The following is a 7,375-nucleotide window of genomic DNA, read 5'->3' on the forward strand; positions in this document are numbered from 1 at the left end:
GAGGATATATTAAGATTTGGGCCTTGCATAATATTAATGACAGGTGACGTCATGGCGGGTTACCACAATCCTAGGAGATGACGTCATGGCGGGTTACAAGATCTTGGAAGAGTAAATAAGAAGGATTTTTTCTAAGTATTGAAAGATTGATATGAACAAGTTCACATCAACCTGGGGCCTAATGTTGGTGAGGGAGTCCTGGATTAGGGGGTGTTCGGATAGCCGGACTATACCTTCCATCGGACTCCTGGACTATGAAGATACAAGATTGAAGACTTCGTCCCGTGTCCGGAAGGGACTTTCCTTGGCGTGGAAGGCAAGCTTGGCGATACGGATATGTAGATCTCCTACCATTGTAACCGACTCTGTGTAACCCTAACCCTCTCCGGTGTCTATATAAACTGGAGGGTTTTAGTCCGTAGGACAACAACAATCATACCATAGGCTAGCTTCTAGGGTTTAGCCTCCTTGATCTCGTGGTAGATCTACTCTTATACTACCCATATCATCAATATTAATAAAGCAGGACGTAGGGTTTTACCTCCATCGAGAGGGCCCGAACCTGGGTAAAACATCGTGTCCCTTGCCTCCTGTTACCATCCGCCTAGACGCACAGTTCGGGACCCCCTACCCGAGACCCGCCGGTTTTGACACCGACATTGGTGCTTTCATTGAGAGTTCCTCTGTGTCGTCGCTTTTAGGCCCGATGGCTCCTCCGATCATCAACAGCGATGCAGTCCTCGGCGAGACTTTTCTCCCCGGACAGATCTTCATCTTCGGTGGCTTCGCACTGCGGGCCAATTCGCTTGGCTAACTGGAGCAGATCGAAAGCTACGCCCTTGGCCATCAGGTCAGATTTGGAAGCTTGAACTATACGGCTGATATCCGCGGAGATTTGATCTACGACGGATTCGAGCCACAGCGGGCCGCACCGCATAGTCACGATGAGCACGATCTAGCTCTGCCACCGAACAGTGCCTTGGAGGCCGCACCCGCATCAGCTCCGGCCCTTAATTCGGAGCCAACCGCGCTGATCGAGGATGGATGGTTGGACACCGCCTCGGGGGCTGCAATCTCTACGGCGATTGAGCCGAACACTAGCCATGTCCTCTGCAAGACCCGTTACTCCGAGGGGCCGAACTCCTCTCCGGACTCCGAGCCCTCCGCGCCTTTGCCGATCGAATCCGATTGGGCGCCGATGATGGAGTTCACCGCCGCGGACATCTTTTAGCACTCGCCCTTTGGCGACATTCTGAAGTCACAAAAGTATCTCTCTTTATCAGGAGAGCCCTAGCCGGACTACAGTCAGCAAGGTTGGGATACGGACTATGAATAAATTCAAAGCCCGCCCACCACCCACTTCGTAGCCACTGTCGATGACTTAACCGACATGCTCGACTTCGACTCTGAAGACATCGACGGTATGGACGCCGATGCAGGAGACGATCAAGAACCAGCACCTATAGGGCACTGGAAAGCCACCTCGTCATATGATATATACATGGTGGATACCCCAAAAGAACGAGATGGCGAAGGAATAGCGGGGGATGACCCCTCGAAGAAACAGCCTAAACGCCGGCGTCAGCGGCGCCGCTCTAAATCCCGCCAAAATAAAAACGGTGATTCCGGCACAGGAGATAATAACACTCCAGATAGCGCCGAAGAATACCCCCTCTAGCAAGATTTAGCACAGGAGGATAGAGAAGCCAGCCCTCGTGAGGGAGCGGCAGACAGAGAGGTCGAGGACAATAACTCTATGCCTCCCTCCGAAGATGAGGCAAGCCTTGATGATGATGAATTCGTCGTGCCAGAGGATCCCGTCGAACAAGAGCGTTTTAAACGCAGGCTTATGGCCATGGCAAGCAGCCTCAAGAAAAAGAAGCAACAGCTTAGGGCTGATCAAGATTTGCTAGCCGACAGATGGACTGAAGTTCTTGCGGCCGAAGAGTATGAACTTGAACGCCCCTCCAAGAGCTACCCAAAATGCAGGTTGCTACCCCGATTAGAGGAGGAAGCACCCACATCACCAGCGCATGACATGGCCGACCGGCCACCTCGTGGCCGTGATAGAGAGGCCTCTCGGCCCTCCACTCAAGCCGCACCCCGGTGCCGCTCAAAATACACTAAGGCACGGGAAAATGCGCCTGACCTGCGAGATATATTGGAGGACAAGGCAAGGCAAACAAGATCGATCTACGGATCGTGCGGCCGCCCCGCAGCACGTGACGCTGATCGTCACTCCGGATATAATAAATCCGGCCGGGCCGAACTCAATAGACAAAGCTCGTTTGAGCTGCGTCGTGATATAGCCCAATATAGAGGCGCCGCACACCCACTATGCTTCACAGACGAAGTAATGGATCATCAAATCCCTGAGGGTTTCAAACCCGTGAACATCGAATCATACGATGGCACTACAGATCCTACAGTATGGATCAAGGATTATCTCCTTCACATCCACATGGCCCGCGGTGATGATCTACACGCCATCAAGTACCTCCCACTCAAACTTAAAGGACCAGCGCGGCATTGGCTTAACAGCTTGCCTGCAGAATCAATTGGTTGTTGGGAGGACCTGGAAGGCGCATTCCTTGACAACTTCTAGGGCACTTATGTGCGACCACCAGACACCGATGACCTAAGCCACATAATTCAGTAGCCAGAGGAATCGGCCAGGCAATTCTAGACACGGTTCCTAACAATGAAAAATCAAATAGTCGTCTGTCCGGACGCAGAGGCCCTCGCAGCCTTCAAGCATAACAACCGTGACGAGTGGCTTGCCCGGCACCTTGGACAGGAAAAGGCGAAACCTATGGCAGCACTCACGACGCTCATGACCCGCTTTTGCACGGGAGAAGACAGCTGGCTGGCTTGTAGCAATAACTTGACCAAGAACCCTGGTAATTTGGATACCAAGGACAACAGTGGAAGGACGCGTCGCAACAAGCAAAAGCGCCGCATTAACAGTGATAATTCTGAGGATATGGCAGTCAATGCCGGGTTCAAAGGCTATAAATCCAGTCAACGGAAAAAGCCATTCAAAAGAAATACTCAGGGCCCGTCCAGTTTGGACCGCATACTCGACCTCTTATGCCAGATACATGGCACCCCCGAAAAGCCAGCCAATCACACCAACAGGGATTGTTGGGTGTTCAAGCAAGCAGGAAAGTTACATGCCGAAAATAGAGACAAGGGGCTGCATAGCGACCACGAGGAGGAGCCCCGGCCGCCGAACAACAGTGGACAGAAGGGTTTCCCCCCACAAGTGCGGACGGTGAACATGATATACGCAACGCACATCCCCAAGAGGGAGCGGAAGCGTGCGATGGAGCCAGTCGCCCCAAAGTTCAACCCATGGTCCTCCTGCCCGATCACCTTTGATCAAAGGGACCACCCCACTAGCATCCGTCATGGCGGATTCGCCGCATTGGTTCTAGACCCAATTATTAACGGTTTTCATCTCACAAGAGTCCTTATGGACGGCGGAAGCAGCCTGAACCTGCTTTACCAGGATACAGTGCGGAAAATGGGCATAGATCCCTCGAGGATTAAGCCCACCAAAACAACCTTTAAAGGCGTCATACCAGGTGTAGAGGCCAACTGTACAGGCTTAGTTACACTTGAAGTGGTCTTCGGATCTCCAGATAATTTCCGAAGCGAGGAGTTAATCTTCGACATAGTCCCGTTCCGCAGTGGCTATCACGCACTGCTTGGGCGAACCGCATTTGCAAAGTTCAATGCGGTACCGCACTACGCATACCTTAAGCTCAAGATGCCAGGCCCTCGAGGTGTGATCACGGTCAATGGAAACACCGAACGCTCCCTCCAAACGGAGGAGCACATGGCGGCCCTCGCAGCGGAAGTACAAAGCAGCCTCTCAAGGCAGTTATCCAGTCCGGCCGTTAAACATCCGGACACTGTCAAGCGCGCCTGGAGTAACCTACAACAAGACCTCCTGGCACGTTTGGAGCAGGCGTAGCAATGCGGCCCCAACCCCAGCCCTCGCGAAATAGCGAAATCAGTGCTTCGCGTACATAACTACGCTCTTGAAATACCATGGGCACAGGGGGAGGGGCACCATCACGGCACGCCCGAAACACGGCTTAAACCGCACTAGGGGCTGCCAATTTCTTCATTCTCTCTTACTTTCAGGACTCCACACTTCGGAAGACCTGTTCGGCAATACAACTGCCGCACAAACGATGCAAGAACCAGGGAAGCAGGAAAGCTACGCTGCATTATGGAACTCCCAGGTGGTCTCTATCACGAGCAGTATACCTGTTTCTCATACTATTCCGCAGCCTGCCCCTGGAAGGGACATGTTAAATAGTCCCGCTTTAATAATTCCAGTATTACACAAATTCACATTTCATATCAAACAACTGTTTGCCAATTTCATATCATGCACATAAATATATTATAACATCACAGTATGGTAGCTACATGAAAACAGCACAATACACCATATAGCTAGTTCAACTTCATATGAACAATGTATTCATTTCCCTAATCGAGATCATCCAGGCTCATCTTATCTACCTCTGCTTTTAGTTCAGTAAGAACCCCTATTTGCACGGGCCAACTGGGAAAGTGCCTCCTCCTTCGCCAACACGATCTTAGCAAAGTCTTTAAAAAAATCTGAGCTCATTCTCCACCTTCAACTTTTTATCCGGCATCTTGAAGTATGCTTTAGCGTTGACAAGACTTTCTCTAAGCCTACGTGTGTTCACTTCCTCATACATGCTCCAGAGCTTCGTTAGGCACATCTTCAAAGACTGTGGCCGCTCTTGATCAACCCACTCCAAGTAAGAACACTTCGGTTCATCCTATAATATTTAACACTAGATCAGTAACAATTGTAGGGGAAATGGGTTTATAGAAACATAGAAAATCACCAATGTTTATTTTGAAAAACTGAAGAAACATGTTAATTATGACATATATTCTCAAAAAGATCAATGTGCAAACGAAATAATTGGTACTGAGACAACAACCAAATTCTGGAACATCAAAAGCTATACTTAACTACAATGGCGCTACAAGTTCTTACTCATGTACAATAAATAACAAATAGAACATTTTATGAGGAAGGTAAGTATAACTGCAACAACATAGCGACAGTGTTTGGATGACAGCAAATTGATACTAACAGGTGTGTACATGCACAAATTTAGTAACATAGAACTAATAGCACTAAGGCCGTCCAATATGTATGCCAAAACTTGTGTAAAGACAACTGTTGCTACATCTCGCACCTGTGCCCTGAACTGGCGAGCCGATGCAGCGGAAAAAAAACAGGGACCCGGACTCCGGAGCACGTAGTTGCTCCGATGCCCAGTTCCTTCGTGCCATAAAGATTTAGTATTTTACTGCTTGGCTGCTCGGATGTGTGGACCACAGTTGGCTGCACAAACTGCTGAAATGGTGCCAAATAATTTTCTAACGGTACCGCTGATGAGATGGCAACAATTTAAGATACTAGGTACAAACTGTGACACTGTCTTAGGATGCGTTTGGTTCAAGGTGTGGTATGAATGGGTTGGGACTGTGACAGTTTCTGAATCGCATCTAACAAATGATTTGTAACAACAGAAGAGGGTCTAACCTTCTCTGCACATGCCAGAAACTTCCTCCCAGTGTCCACAGAATCAAACACAAGTAGCTTCACGCATGGAGATTGATGGTGACAACCAGCAGATAGATCTTCAGCCACCCTGCTCCATTCGTTGCCACTGATGGTCTTCAGGAGCTACAAGAGGAAGAAACGACTCAAATCGACCTCCGGGTAAAAATCGTTCATTCCAAGTCATAGCCCAAGAGAGAGAAGAGAGGCATACCCGGGTGGTGAAGGAGTAGTCATCGGAGGAGGAACCATTGGAGATGTCTTTGAAGAAGACCATGGCGAGCCCGGCGGTAGGATGCGAGACGGCGAGAGCTAGGAAGCGGCTATAGCATAGTAAGGAAGGAAGGAGGAAACAGGAGAAATGTGACTTGTGGTCGGGGAGAAAAGGGGTTGGGGAAGGGGGCGGGGGTAGATATTTTTGGCGATAGGCCAAAATTTTGGAAATGTGGAGGGAAACTTTGCGCGTGGTGCCGCCGGACCATTCACTTTGAACGATTGTGTGCATCGCAAATGATTCTTCTGCTTTACGCGCATGGGATGAGTTTGATAATTGAAATTTTGGTCTCAAGGCATGGGCACATTCACTTTGAACGTGCGCGGTGCTGCCAGACCATTCACTTTGAACGATTGTGTGCATCGCAAGAAATTCTTCTACTTTACGCGCATGGGAGGAGTTTGTTAATTCAAATTTTGGTGGAAATTTCCCCGAGTACGTCATTGCATAATTTAACATCGCTTGCTAATTTGGGCACACAAAAGAGCGTACAACAGACAGACCACACTTTCTGAATCGAGCAATTTTAGTAATTACACAGAGCCAATTGACCTAAACATTGCTCTAACAAAAGACCAGCATTAGAAACAAAGTTTAAGTACGCATAATCAAAAATCCGGCACTACGCTGGCCTATGCATTGCTACCTCTTGAGCACTACGTTGGTTTTCCCTTGAAGAGGAAAGGGTGATGCAGCAAAGTAGCGTAAGTATTTCCCTCAGTTTTTGATAACCAAGGTATCAATCCAGTAGGAGGCTACGCGCGAGTCCCTCGCACCTACACAAAACAAATAAATCCTCGCAACCAACGCGATAAGGGGTTGTCAATCCCTACATGGTCACTTACGAGAGTGAGATCTGATAGATATGATAAGATAATATTTTTGGTACTTTTATGATAAAGATGCAAAGTAAAAAAAGTAAAATAAAAACGACGCAAGAAATAGCTAAGTGTGGAAGATTAATATGATGGAAATAGACCCGGGGGCCATAGGTTTCACTAGTGGCTTCTCTCAAGAGCATAAGTATTCTACGGTGGGTGAACAAATTACTGTTGAGCAATTGACAGAATTGAGCATAGTTATGAGAATATCTAGGTATGATCATGTATATAGGCATCACGTCCGAGACAAGTAGACCGACTCCTGCCTGCATCTACTACTATTACTGCACACATCGACCGCTATCCAGCATGCATCTAGAGTATTAAGTTCATAAAAACAAAGTAACGCTTTAAGCAAGATGACATGATGTAGAGGGATAAATTCATGCAATATGATAAAAACCCCATCTTGTTATCCTCGATGGCAACAATACAATACGTGCCTTGCTGCCCCTACTGTCACTGGGAAAGGACACGGCAAGATTGAACCCAAAGATAAGCACTTCTCCCATTGCAAGAAAGATCAATCTAGTAGGCCAAACAAAACTGATAATTCGAAGAGACTTGCAAATATAACCAATCATACATAAAAGAATT

Source organism: Triticum urartu, chromosome 5 (assembly GCF_003073215.2).
Source record: "Triticum urartu cultivar G1812 chromosome 5, Tu2.1, whole genome shotgun sequence".
Taxonomy (NCBI): domain Eukaryota; kingdom Viridiplantae; phylum Streptophyta; class Magnoliopsida; order Poales; family Poaceae; genus Triticum; species Triticum urartu.